This window comes from Asparagus officinalis, chromosome 8 (assembly GCF_001876935.1).
Source record: "Asparagus officinalis chromosome 8, Aspof.V1, whole genome shotgun sequence".
NCBI lineage: Eukaryota > Viridiplantae > Streptophyta > Magnoliopsida > Asparagales > Asparagaceae > Asparagus > Asparagus officinalis.
In genome coordinates this window covers 42,866,769-42,880,327 of record NC_033801.1, presented here as the reverse complement: position 1 = coordinate 42,880,327, position 13,559 = coordinate 42,866,769, and positions in this window count along the sequence as shown.

Genomic DNA, 13,559 nt, shown 5'->3' with positions numbered 1-13,559 from the left:
CAGTGACGACGCCCGACAACAATCTAAAAGCAGACTCCTGAAGGCTCTCGCTCGACAAAAGGGATGAGGACGTCCATCCGTACGGGCCTGGTCGTCTTGAGAACTTGACACGTAGCACAGGAAGGCAGCAAATTGGGCGATTTTATAGACGGGCGGGCCCACGGCATGCAGAGGCCATGTGTCAAGTTGCTTTCCCTTCTGTACACGCGGCGGCGTGGAGCTGCGAGCTTAGCCCCCCGAAAGATGGCGCAAGCTGGCTTACGTGGTGGGGGCCACCCCTTTTCTAAAATGACTGGAGCTTAGGAAGGCATGCCGTTTACGTGGCTGGTTCCAAGACGATGTTGTGGCGAGGAGATTCGCTCTTTGTGGGCGACTAGATAGACGTTGGCCAATAGTCAGCGGTATTGGGAAACGGTCCCAATGATCATAAATAAAGAAAAGCAATAACTACAAAGGTTATCTAAGTCCTATACACGTGAAATACGTGGCGTCTAGTGAGTGGGGTCTCGTTTCTCCGCCACTAGCTCAAAACTTGCTCAAGGGCAAAAGCAATATAATTCAGAAATCAAGATCTTGTGTATATCAAGTCGTAAATAACTTATTAGATATAGGTGCCCTGCAGATAATTATTGTATATTATAACATGACCTATATGTATATAACATCATTGTTCAAAATGATAGTATGCTATTTTGATCAGATTTATCTGATGTTCTAAAAATACAGATAATGTCCTTAGAATAAATACTAGACTATCAGACATTTCGGATAGTGATCGTAATGAAGAGATCTGATTAGTCGGTAACGTATATTCTAAAATGTTCCTAGTTGATGAAGTGTTGAGATAGGACATCATCACTTTGGTTTAGACTAGTGTATGCTTTATTTCTCCTTTTGAAGGAGATGATCAATCTCTTAGATCATTGATGTGAGACATCAAGATACAGTATACAAGTGACTCATTAGTGAATGAGTTGACTGAACGACTCGCCGAGAATATCTAGTTGGTAATATACTTAACTGTCAAATAGAAGTTCTCAAGTGATATAGTACATAGTAGTCTCTTGACCTGAGGCATGAGTGCGATATCTTATATGTCAGTAAAGATGTATTTAGACTTTTACCTAACCACAGTTCTTATTCAATTGTGCATAACGGTTCTTGTTGGGTACATCTCGAGACATAAGTAGATATTGAGATGCTAAGAAGGGATTCGTCTCTCCCAGTATAGGGGTTGATGTCATAAGATTATTTGATATAACTATAGCCTGGAAATCCTTGGCCAAGGTGAATAAGATAAACTGAGTGTCAGTTTGATCTTATAGGTTATGAGTTTAATATCAATAAACACTAATCAAGCTATTAGGCTTTGACAGTTTGCCATACCCTAGGCTCAATAGTTTGACATGGTTTGACGAAGAGACCGGACTGTACGGTATTATCATTGAGTGGTCCTGATAAAATTGGATAAGCATCTTGCAGACCTTTATCACAACTTATACCCGGGTGGTCTTCATGTGTAGCTAGCACTTCTGTTGTACTTATGGATATGATCTACTATCGAGTTTTTTAAGTTGGGCCCTAGAGTCACACCAAGCGCGTACTTGAATCCTATGAAACACAATTTATGGAGTGATGCGTATGATTGATACGCATATATGATTTCTTCCGGATACACATAAACAATTATATATATCGGTAAAATCGGAATGCTATGTGCTTAGGAAATGAATTCTAGTATTTTTCTCATAAAGTTAACTTTTAGTCAACTAGTTGATTTTTTGGTCAACAGTTGACTTTTGGTCAACTCTTGATTTATTTGGTCATATAGTGACTAATTAGTTAAAGATTGGAATAATACTATATACCGTATTTATGAAATACTGTATTAGTGATAATAATTTGGTATTCTCATTTATGAAATACACATACCATGTATAATGAGTCATGAGATGAGTCACTTAGTGGTATGGTTTGAGCACATGGTTTATTAGCACATGGTTTTGAAATGTAATGATTCATAAGATGATTCATTGCATGACTCACTTGATTAATCATTAATTTTTGATGATTCATTGCATGACTCATAGGATGAGTCATTCATATCATGAACACATTTCACTCTATAAATATGAGCTCTTTTTCTTATGGAAAGGTTAATAAAAAATTGGCTAAGTATTTTTTCCATAAGAGAATAAAAGAGAGCTCTCCTCTTACTAAACTTTAGCAATCTTTGAGCAAGAGGAAGTAGTAGGATTTTAAGAACCCCGGGGTGGATAACTTGCCCTGTGTCTTAAGAAGACTCCCATTTTATCAAGCCCACTTGAAGACTTGGAGATCCACTACGAGGAGATTTTCTACTACAAGGAGCAAAAGCTAGGGGTTATTCGATCTTCCATCGAATCACGCTACAAAAGTATGACTTTCTAACTCTTGTATGCTCACTTAATAATAAGGATCATGTTAGATTTAATTAGACGATCCATATGAATATTTCATGCTCTCTACATGCTTAGTATTTTTGTACATACATGTCTTCCGCTGTGTATTATGCATGTAGACATAGCACGATTTCCTTCATGGTATCAGAGCTATGGTTCTATCTAATTGAATCTTAACATGTACATCTAACTCATGGAGGACCTTGTTCTTGCTTCTAATTTCTAGTTTACATGAAACTAGTTAATTAATTCAAGTTATTTTATAAAATAATTAATTACAACTAGTGTAGTTGTATGTTAGAAGCTTGTTAGTCTTTTTTGAGTTTGGATAATCCTTATGCTATCTAGTTTCCAATATGTTGCATAACTAGATAGATGCATATTTCTTAATGTTGATTAAGTTATATGATTTATCATCTTGCATGGATGTTATGTTTATGGATGGTAGTGGACAACTATTCTATTGTATGTTTTGTATTGATGTAATAAAGTTAGAAATGTAATAATTATTTACGACCTCTTCCCTCCCCGAGCATGGGCTGCGCCTACGGGTTTAGGCACTTGCTCACCGATCATGGGTTACGCCTACGAGTATAGGCCATTGTTCGGGTGTGGGGGGGGGGTATGGTTGCTTAGTTTAGTTATTTTATTTATAGCTTTTTCTTTACATTTAATACAATATTATTACCCATCCTACGAGATGGTTTTTCCATTATAAATGGGGCTTGCACGTCCTATGTTTATATGATTGTAATAATACAGAGTTTGCAAGGGAGCAAGCACCGCAAGGAGTTGCATATGGCTTGCTAAAATGTAATTAGTGTAGTTGCATTTTATTTTCTTTAGTTGTCCACTACCATTCTATATAAGTTTTACATTACATATGTTGATATGTTGGTTGTGCCCCAAATTGTAGATGTCAATACAATTAGGTGTTATTTTTTTTACAAAGTTTATATCTCTATCTCACTAGAGAATAATTTTTATTATAAAAACTTGTTTTTTAAACTTTGTGAGATATGGCAATAAGAGTTTATTGACCATAGAGTGGTGAGATCGACATTAACATCGCGTTAGTGTGAAAAATAAATAAATCTCAAAAAGTTAAAAGAGATGTATTTAGAACCAACTTTTAGCTAGTGTCTAAGGAAAGTGATTATGAGGTATAGCTAATGGGGTGATACCCAACTTAAGATTAGGGGTGATGCTCAATCTTTCGTGCTATAATCTTAAAGAGAAGTGATTACTTAATTAAGGTCTGATAAATATTCCCGGTGAATAGCTCAGAACCCTCCCACCAATCTTGCGCTTTCCTGGCTAGTTTAATTGTTGCAAGTATAAATATAGAGCATCTTTAAACTATATCAAGTTCGATTACGGTAAAAGATTTGAGAAATCGTCCGTAGCCCTCCATTATTTTAGTTAAATACTATTAAGCTTATAAATACTATGTTTGTTGGCATACGTCAAGGCATAACTATTCTATGGCTAAATAGTATTCATCTGTATATAAGATATAAGGATAGCTTAAGTTGGTTATGCAACTTTGTTGGCATACGTCAAGAGTTTGCATAAGTTAAATTTAAACCAGTCAAGAAATGATGGGTACAAACTTGACTAGAATTTTATGATTTTTTGGCATACGTCAAGGTCATAAAAGACTAGGGGTAAAATCAAATCAAGAATTACAAGAGAGTAAAAGACAAAAGTTGTCTACCAATTATTGAATGTGTCAATTTGTTGACATACGCCAATGTTGATGCATTCAATGATAATTGGATCTTGATCCCACTTGAAAACAATGAGTTGTTTTCCGATCACCTCTTATAAGATTTTGAGGGACTCGAAAAATAATGGGAGGCATAACTTAGATAAAAATAAACCAAATCTATTTTATGTATTGAACATCTGCTAAAATACTTTTTCTCTCTCTTTCATGCCATTATGTCTGGTTTAAAACTCATATTGGAACAGAACAAGTTAACCGGTCCTAATTACAAAGACTGGTTGAGGAATGTTAAAATTGCCCTAACTTATGACAAAGTAGCATATGTCCTCACTGCGCCCGAACCTGTTCTAGGCCTAGAACCCACTATAGCGGAAACTGAAATCCGCAATACATGGGATAAAGATTGTTCACTTGCTCAATGCCTCACCATTGCCTCTATGGATTTGGTCCATCAGAGGCAACATGAGAATATGGATATCAGATCCATATTTCGTAATAGAGAAGAACTGTACGGCGAGCAACCGCGACAAATGAAGTACGCGGCGTCTAGGAATCTGTTCCAGACGAAAATAACTGTAGGATCTTCTGTTGGGGATCATGTCCTCAAAATGATCGCCTATGTCAATGAGCTTGAACTTTTGAACGTAGGCCTAGATGCAGATAGATATACAGATATCATTCTGCAGTCCTTGACTCCAGCATACTCCCGATTCATATCACAGTTTTTGATGATGGATCTGGAGCCCACTCTTCCTGCCTTGCTTAATTTGTTAAGACAGGAAGAAAGTTCTTTGAAAAAGGGACAAACACCAGTCTTGGCTATAGGGCAATCTTCTTCCTCTTCTGGCAAATTGGTTGCTAAGAAAAAAGGAATGAAGAAAACTACTAAACCAAGGAAAGGTGTTAAGAAGGCTGTCAAGAAGGATAAAGGAAAGGCAAAAATGATGACAGCAGAATGCTTCCATTGTCATAAGTCAGGACATTGGAAAAGGAACTGCCCAGAATACCTAGCCTCACTCACCAAGAATAAGCAAGTTGTTGCTTCATCTACAGGTGTGTTTGTTACTCAGAATTGTTTTTCTATAAATCATACATCCTGGGTATTAGATACCGGATCAGGATCTCACATCTGTAATTTGTTACAGGGACTTAAAAGTTATAGAAAACTTAGAGCTGGAGAGATGACTATGCAAGTTGGTAATGGTGCAATAGTTGCAGCACTTGCAGTAGGGGATTTTCATCTAGCTTTACCAAATGAAAACGTTTTGATTTTAAATACCTGCTATTTTATACCAATTATGATGTGTATTATAATATCCATATCTTTATTAGATAAAGATGGATATGTATTTAAGTTGGAGAACAATGTTATGAATATCATATTTAATCAAAAGTTGATTGCTTATGGAACATTGTGCAATGGCATCTATATTCTTAATCAAAACATAATTCTGAACACTTATCACACTAATAAAAGAAAACACTCAGTTATGAATGACGTTTTCTTATGGCATTGCAGACTTGGTCACATTAATAAAGAAAGACTTGGCGAGCTTCATAAGCATGGATATTTAGATCCATTTGACTTTGAGTCTTATGAGACTTGCAAGTCTTGTCTTAAAGGTAAAATGACCAAGACTCCATTTACAGGAACTGGAGTAAGAGTTACAGAACTCTTAGGACTGATACATAGTGATGTATGTGGTCCTATGTCTACAATGGCCAGAGGTGGCTACTCCTACTTTATTACTTTTACTGATGATTTTTCAAGGTTTGGACATGTGTTTTTGATGAAACACAAATCTGAAGCACTTGAGAAATTTATCGAGTACAAAAATGAAGTAGAGAACCAAACGGGCAAGAAAGTTAAAATTCTTCGATCGGATCGAGGAGGTGAATACTTGAGCTCGGAATTCTTAGGTATTTTAAAAGAGAATGTGATTCTCTCTCAGGTTACTCCACCCTTTACACCATAGCTTAACGGCGTGTTAGAAAGAAGGAATCGTACCCTATTAGATATGGTACGTTCCATGATGAGTAACATGAGTTACCTTTTTCATTCTGGGGGTATGCATTAGAAACAGCAACACACTTACTGAATAGGGTTCCAACTAAAGCAGTGCCTAAACCTCCATATGAGATATGGAGTGGGAAGAAATCACATCTTAATTATATTAAGATTTGGGGATGTCATGCTTATGTAAAGAAGCAAGATCCCAAAAAGTTAGAGGCACGCTCAGTATTATGCAAATTTGTAGGATATCCAAGGAATTCTATTGGATATCAATTCTACCACATCGATGAGCAAAAGATAATTATTTCTCGGCATGCCACCTTCTTAGAGAAGGAATTTCTTGAAAAAAAAATTAGTGGGAGCATGGTAGAACTGGAAAAAATTTCAGAGATACAAAATATTACTGATAAATTAGTGGAACCAGCAAATTCAGTTATACCAGAAGAACCTTAACTACTCCACAGATATCCAAGGCGATCTCATGCACCTAAGACACAATATAATTTTTTAGTTGAGGGTGGCATGTTAGATCACGTCATAGATGATGACGAACCTTTAAGTTATCAGCAAGCCTCTGAGAGTAGGGACTCTGTTGCTTGGCATGATGCAATGAAATCTGAAATAGACTCTATGTACACCAACAAAGTATGGATATTAGACAATGCTCCTAATGGGGTGATACCCATAGGTTGCAAATGGTTGTTTAAGAAAAAGTTGGGTGTAGATGGAAAAGTAGAGACTTTTAAAGCTAGACTGGTAGCTAAAGGTTTTCGTCAAAGACCTGGTTTGGACTACGATGAAACTTTTTCTCCAGTGGCTATGCTCAAGTCTATTCGGATCCTACTTGCTATAGCTGCTCACTATGACTATGAGATCTGGCAAATGGACGTTAAAACTGCATTTCTAAATGGTGATTTAGAAGAGTGCATATATATGACGCAACCAGAGGGTTTTGTAGTTAGTGGGAGCAGTGGAAAAGCATGTAGATTGCTTAAATCTATTTATGGACTGAAGCAAGCATCGCGGAGATGGAACATCTGTTTTGATGATGCTATCAAAGAGTTTGGTTTCATCAAAAATCCAGATGAACCATGTGTGTATAAAAGGATAATTGGGAGTATTATATCGTTTCTTATTTTATATGTAGACGATATACTCTTAATTGGTAATGATATACCGTCATTACAAGCGGTTAAAATTTGGCTATCAAAAAGATTTTCCATGAAAGATTTAGGTGAATCATCCTGTGTACTGGGTATTCAGATCTATAGAGATAGATCTAAAAGGATGTTAGGATTATCGCAATCTAGATACATTGGCAAAGTGCTAAAACGGTTTAGCATGGAAAATTCCAAGAAAGGTTTTGTACCTGCATCTCCTGGAATCTCCCTCTCTAAAAAGATGTCTCCCCGGACTGATGAAGAGAGGAAACGCATGAGTCTAATTCCTTATGCCTCGGCAGTAGGATCGATCATGTATGCCATGTTATGTACTAGACCAGATATCGCTTATTCACTCAGTTTGGTAAGTAGATACCAATCTGATCATGGAGAAGAGCACTGGAAAGTGGTCAAGAATATACTTAAGTACCTTAAAAGGACTAATGAGTTATTTTTGATTTACGGTAAAAATGACCTCCGAATGGAGGCTTTTTCCGACTCAAGCTTTCAGAGCGATATCGATGATAGTAAGTCTGTATCAGGATATGTTTTCACCCTCAATAGAGGGGCTGTCAGCTGGAAAAGTTCTAAGCAGGATACAGTAGCAGACTCGACTATGAAAGCTGAATACATTGCAGCTAATGATGCAGCTAAAGAAGCTGTTTGGATGAGGAAGTTTCTTTTAGAGCTAGAAGTTGTTCCCACCATTAAAGATCCAGTACCTTTATACTATGATAATAATGCTGCAATAGCTCTGACAAAGGAACCCCGATCTCACCATAAGTCCAGACACATTCTGAGGAAGTATCACCTGATCAGGGAGATAGTTGATCGCCGGAAGATCAAGATTGAAAGAGTAGACACAGAAGATAATATAGCAGATCCATTCACAAAGGCAATTGGTCGTTCACAATTTGAGAAACTTGTTGAGCTATTGGGTATTAGATACTATAATAATTGGCCTTAGTGCAAGGAGTTTGTTAGATATAGGTGCCCTGCAGGCAATTATTGTATATTGTAACAGGACCTATATGTATATAACATCCTTGTTCAAAATGATAGTATGCTATTTTGGTCAGATTTATCTGATGTTCTAAAAATACAGATAATGTCCTTAGAATAAATACTAGACTATCAGACATTTCAGATAGTGATCGTAATGAAGAGATCTGATTAGTTGGTAACATATATTCTAAAATGTTCCTAGTTAATGAAGTGTTGAGATATGACATCATCACTTTGGTTTAGACTAGTGTATGCTTTATTTCTCCTTTTGAAGGAGATGATCAATCTCTTAGATCATTGATGCGAGACATCAAGATACAGTATACAGGTGACTCATTAGTGAATGAGTTGACTGAACGACTCACCGAGAACATCTAGTTGGTAATATACTTAACTGTCAAATAGAAGTTTTCAAGTGATATAGTACATTGTAGTCTCTTGACCTGAGGCATGAGTGTAATATCTTATATGTCAGTAAAGATGTATTTAGAGTTTTACCTAACCATAGTTCTTATTGAATTGTGCATAACGGTTCTTGTTGGGTACATTCCGAGACATAAGTAGATATTGAGATGCCAAGAAGGGATTCGTCTCTCCCAGTATAGGGGTTGATGTCATAAGATTGTTTGATATAACTATAGCCTGGAAATCCTTGGCCAAGGTGAATAAGATAAACTGAGTGTCAGTTTGATCTTATAGGTTATGAGTTTAATATCAATAAACACTAATCAAGCTATTAGGGTTTGACAGTTTACCATACCCTAGGCTCAATAGTTTGACATGATTTGACGAAGAGACCGGACTGTATGGTATTATCATTGAGTGGTCCTAATAAAATTGGATAAGCATCTTGCAGACCTTTATCACAACTTATACCCGGGTGGTCTTCATGTGTAGCTAGCACCTCTGTTGTACTTATGGATATGATCCACTACCGAGTTTTTTAAGTTGGGCCCTAGAGTCACACCAAGCGCGTACTTGAATCCTATGAAACACAATTTATGGAGTGATGCGTATGATTGATACGCATATATGATTTCTTCCGGATACACATAAACGGTTATGTATATCGGTAAAATCGGAATGCTATGTGCTTAGGAAATGAATTCCAGTATTTTTCCCATAAAGTTAACTTTTAGTCAACTAGTTGACTTTTTGGTCAACAGTTGACTTTTGGTCAACTCTTGATTTATTTGGTCATATAGTGACTAATTAGTTAAAGATTGGAATAATACTATATACCGTATTTATGAAATACTGTATTAGTGATAATAATTTGGTATTCTCATTTATGAAATACACATACCATGTATAATGAGTCATGAGATGAGTCACTTAGTGGTATGGTTTGAGCACATGGTTTATTAGCACATGGTTTTGAAATGTAATGATTCATAAGATGATTCATTGCATGACTCACTTGATTAATCATTAATTTTTGATGATTCATTGCATGACTCATAGGATGAGTCATTCATATCATGAACATATTTCACTCTATAAATATGAGCTCTTTTTCTTATGGAAAGGTTAATGAAAAATTGGCTAAGTGTTTTTTCCATAAGAGAATAAAGAGAGCTCTCCTCTTACTAAACTTTAGCAATCTTTGAGCAAGAGGAAGTAGTAGGATTTTAAGAACCCCGGGGTGGATATCTTGCCTTGTGTCTTAAGAAGACTCTCATTTTATCAAGCCCACTTGAAGACTTGGAGATCCACTACGAGGAGATTTTCTACTACAAGGAGCAAGAGCTAGGGGTTATTCGATCTTCCATCGAATCACGCTACGAAAGTATGACTTTCTAACTCTTGTATGCTCACTTAATAATAAGGATCATGTTAGATTTAATTAGACGATCCATATGAATATTTTATGCTCTCTACATGCTTAGTATTTTTGTACATACATATCTTCCGCTGTGTATTATGCATGTAGACATTGCACGATTTCCTTCATAACTAGCGTTTGATGTTTGATGATTATGGTTCAGAAGTCTGAAAACTGAGTCTCAGAGAGGCCACCTATTAGTAGATGTTCTCCATGAATTTGGTTGTTCGGCCTTAGTACATAACATATTTAACATATTATGTATAACTAAGTAATTGAAAATTCATGTGAGTTATTATCAGAAGAAATTGATTTTCTCTTAGATATCCAACTCATGGTTGTGTTTTAGGTGTTAGTGCATTGAAGGAAGACTTAGTATGCACAAAAACCAAGACCAAGACTAAGTATGAAATCAAGATCAAGTCCTATGTCGGCATTTCAAGCACACATTACCTAGTGTTATGGTATTTTTATTCGCCAAAATACAACTCGTCAAACAATGTGCGGTTGTATTTCAACAAGCAAGGTCCCAACCAACTTGGTGGCCCAAGCCCAGTGGAGGTCCCAACTTGGCCGACTCGTCAAGATATTCTTCATGACGACAAGAGAGGCGGGACCCGTCGACCCTCTTGTTGAAGTCAACTCGTCTGGAGCCCATTCGACCTTCTATTCAAAGCTCTACGAGGATGACTTGATGGGCGTTACTTCTCGGCCAAACTGGAGGATAATATCTGCCTAGGGCTTTTCTCCCTGACCACGTGACAGCACCGTGGTCAACAGTGGACAGGTCTCATCATGACCCTAGCCCCGATAGTCTCCATGACTTGTCATATCACATGGGCTCTACCAAAGTGAGTTACAAAGCTTTTTTTACCATATCCATGCCTAGTTACAAATAGGAAAAAACATAAATAAAAAAACAAAACAAACAAAAACACCATCGGAAAGAAAGTACAAATACAAGTCCCTAGTAGGACTTTGGAAGCTCTCAATGGCAACAGAGTCCGCAGGAGCTTCAACGGCAGTAGCTGAGGAAGTGGGAGAATTCTCTTCAGGATAATCCCTTGGCTCGTTATCACCCCCAACGTCCAGTGCTAGATCCATCCCACCTCCACTCTCCTCGATCTCCTCTAAGAGATCAAGGAAGCAAGAGACACGAGGGGGATAACAGCGATCGAGGGAGGGAAGAGATCTAGAAGGGAGCATCGAAGCGAGATAGTCGACGCCGGCCTTGCAAGCCAAGGCTACCTTAGTTTTGCCTAAGGGGTCATGGAGCCACTCGTCGACAACCTCCTTCCTATGTTGCACCGAGTCTAGATGAGCAAGCTGACCCTCCAAGTCCTTGATAATCATCATGGACTCTGAAGTCGACCACTCCTCAAGGTCCCACCTCAACTGTTCGATCAAAAGACGGCTCGATCGAGTGTCCTCCTCGCCCGTCACCTTTAAACGCCTCTCGGACTCAACCTCCCCAGAAAAATCGGTCAGTCGACCATCCCGCTCAGAATTTATCTACTGCAGACGACCGACTTCTCCTTTTAACTGGGCCACCTCCCGCTAGAGATCATCAACAGAACCCAAGTGCTTGGAAACTTGGATTCTGTAGCACGCTATGAGCCTCTCCTTTTCGTCCAGCTCCCGCCACCAGACGTCTTCTCTGTCTCTAAGTTCAACTTCTAAAGCATCAATTCTCTTCTCTGTCTCTTCCTTAGCCGACTTCTCCTATGCCAGCTCAGCGTACCACCTCAGTGCCGCCTCATGCATGTGCTTTATTCACTCGAACAACTCTTGCTCCAATAAAGCCCCTCAGACCAAATAGGCCTTGAGAGCCAAATGTACACCAGCGCTTAGTATCTTCCTCAAGAGCCTCTTGTCTTTCGGGAGGGTAAACTGGGACACAACATCAATCGAGGCAGTTAAGGACTGCATGACCGCCAGGACAAACCTGTCACCTTTGGGAACCTCTTCCTTAGGCGAGCCGGGGGTCAACGGATCTCCTACCAATACGGTCCTCATCCTCTCCTAGGATCGGTGAGTAAGCTCATCAATCCCATGGTAGAATGACCAGAACTTACTTCACTCATCTGCCCTCTCACCTGACTCGGGCCCTTCCGGAGGTGCTGTTTGCTTATCAACACCCCCAAACGTCCTGATATGCTCCTTGCCAGGCCTACAGAACTGTATGGGCACAGAACTCAGCCTGACTGTCTCCTTGATAGGGGCCGTCGAAACTGCCTCCTCGATAGTTGGACCTACCCCCTCTATTGTAAGAGGGGAAGGGTCACCCATAAGGATGACCTCATTCAGTCAATAAGCTTGGACAGACCTCTGCTGACTCTCGACCGGTTGCGACGCTTCGGCTAATCGCTGTATCTCATCTGGGTCGAACCTTGGCCTACAAGACCCTTGATCCTTTTTGGCCTTCACCTTCTCTGGCCTCCGTTCTGCCAGTAGGTGGTGACCTCATCCACCCACAACCTCAAGCCGATTGCTTCTTCGGGATCAAGATCCCCCCTCAGCCTTTTTTGAGACCGAGAAGCCGAGATCGATTCCTACTCCCTCGAATTTCGCTTAGCGCTTTTTTCGTGGGGGAAAGCAAGCAGACTTGCCCTTGCTTGGTCGATCGAGGAGGGAAAAATCATGGACACGCCTGCTGACTGGAGAGAAGCCCTCTCGAAAAGATTACTCCTCTCTCGGAACCCAGCATAAGAGCCAATTTTTGCCAGTTGTCGCCTTTCCTCATTATCAAGAGGACACGACCTTAGCACATCCTTAGCAACTTCGGGCCAATTAGGGCAAGCAAGAATACCGTCAGCCCCGAACCCACACAAAGTGCCCCTTCCAATCCCTGCAGGGCTCCGGAGCGTCTGACACAAGCTTAACATTCCCACTATAGTGGAAAGAATAGTGCAGATCCTCTTTCTTCGAATCGACACCGACCAAATGTCCTAGCAGTGGTATAGTCGACGAGACTCCATCATGATGGCAAATAAAGACAAAGCTCACCAGAATCCTAATGGCATGAGGGGTAAATTGGGAGGGGGAAACCCCCAGAGCAATACAAACGTCGCTAATAAAGGGATAAAATGGCAGCCATAGACCATACTCAAGATGAGCAAGGTAAAGCGACGCGCGGCCCCTACCAGAGTAATACAGAGGTTCGCTCATACTCGAGGCCCCTAGTGTAAAAGCCCTCGTAATATCATAAAGATCATAACATGGCTCAAGCATCCCCGTCAAAATCCTTGAACAGATGTGCTGGAGAAGAACAATCCTCTCCTCATTGCGGCATGTAGTGGAAGCTGGGGAAGCCATTGAAGAATTTGGGTTACAAAATAAACATAATTACGTATTTAGAAAATACCGTCTCAATTCCTCCTATTTC